This window comes from Aplysia californica, unplaced genomic scaffold (assembly GCF_000002075.1).
Source record: "Aplysia californica isolate F4 #8 unplaced genomic scaffold, AplCal3.0 scaffold02203, whole genome shotgun sequence".
In the NCBI taxonomy this organism is placed as follows: domain Eukaryota; kingdom Metazoa; phylum Mollusca; class Gastropoda; order Aplysiida; family Aplysiidae; genus Aplysia; species Aplysia californica.
Window position 1 is genome coordinate 16,870 of NW_004799473.1, and position 1,453 is coordinate 18,322.

General features: G+C 41.7%; 1 protein-coding gene across 1 annotated transcript in view; it reads left to right on the forward strand.

Moving 5' to 3' along the window:
• LOC101847086 overlaps nucleotides 1-1,453 on the forward strand; it is a gene marked incomplete at its 3' end in the record, with an annotated part of 8,821 nt that overhangs the window by 6,593 nt on the left and 775 nt on the right.

The following is a 1,453-nucleotide window of genomic DNA, read 5'->3' on the forward strand; positions in this document are numbered from 1 at the left end:
CTCCCCCTGACCCGTAGAACGCCTTTCATGCTGGCCCATCTCCCACAGGACCCGGCCATATGTGTTGAGATCTACTCTCAAAAATTGTGACACGACGCAGTGGAATCAGGCGCTTGTCATTTTTGGGCATTTGGAGTTATTGGTATCATCTTAAAGCCTTTTAAAGAAATTAAAATTTGTGTTTCTTTCGATGAAAAATGTACCCTTCTATCTTGAATAGAAGTCGAAGTATTTTCGATTTGAAGGAGGGGGAGTCGCCCGGTTTCAGTTTTAAATTAGCGAGAAAATAGCCGCCAAAATGTGATCATTTCAAAAACTTGAGAGTCCTTGAAAATAATAACATTACTTTTTTTTGCCTTTAATCAACGTTTGTCTGTGAAATTCACACGGAATTGTGTTTTTATACGAAAGCAAAATGTGCTGAGCCAAAAGGTTAAAACAAAAATGCTATAAAAATTGCCAAACAGTTCGAAAAGATTTTGACGAGCGCCTGATTTCGCCAAGATGCCTCAGTTATTCTTTTGTCATAAAACGCGCCGTAAAACATCTACTAAAACAAAACAAATTAATATTCTTTAGTTAGTATAGATTGTGGGAAGCGCATAGAGCTTGCTGTTGAGCGGGGATTTGTGCTACTCTCAAAAATTATTTTTTTGTAAAAGTATAAGAATGTGTAAGTTGAGAACCTTGAGGAAAACACTGTAAAACAACTCAAAGTCAAAGAAACCAAGTCGGGGATTGGAACATGGGACATCCTGTCAGGAGTCTTACATGATACCATGATACAACTGCGCTATCGGGGCGCGTTTTGATTTCATTAGCTGTCAGGGGTAGGGGTGTGGGTGGTTTGCGGGTGTTCTGGTGTGGTTTGCTTCCTCTTTCCTGTCAAACATCTATCGTCTTTATCTCCCCCTCATTCTTTTTTATGTTTGTTACTCTCTTGTAACACCTCTAATCTTCTGGCGCTCGTATGACCTTATGCAGTTGCGAGCGCCGTAAAACTTCTACTAAAACTAAAACTAAATAGGTAGGGGTATGGCAGGATAGGAATCTTCAACTTGAACGTAACGTTGAATTTACGCCAGTGAATATATTTTATTATTCTTTAGGCCTAATTTTACTACGGGTTGAGAAAAATTAGAAGAAATCCATTATGGGAAAAAAAAAGCACACAGCATTTGAATGGCTCTGCCACGCTTCCAATGGCTGGGAATAGCGCGGAAATCTTGAATGTCGAATAGGGAAACAGAATGGGCACAGCTCTAATGATAGGGGTAGGGGTAGGGGTAGGGGTAGGGGTAGAGGTAGGAGTATGGGTAGGGGTAGGGGTAGGGGGTAGTGGCAGGGTATGATGGGGGCAGGGGTAGGGTATGATGGGGGTAGGGTATGATAGGGGTAGGGGTAGGGTATGATAGGGGTAGTGTATGATAGGGGTAGGGTATGATAGGGGTAA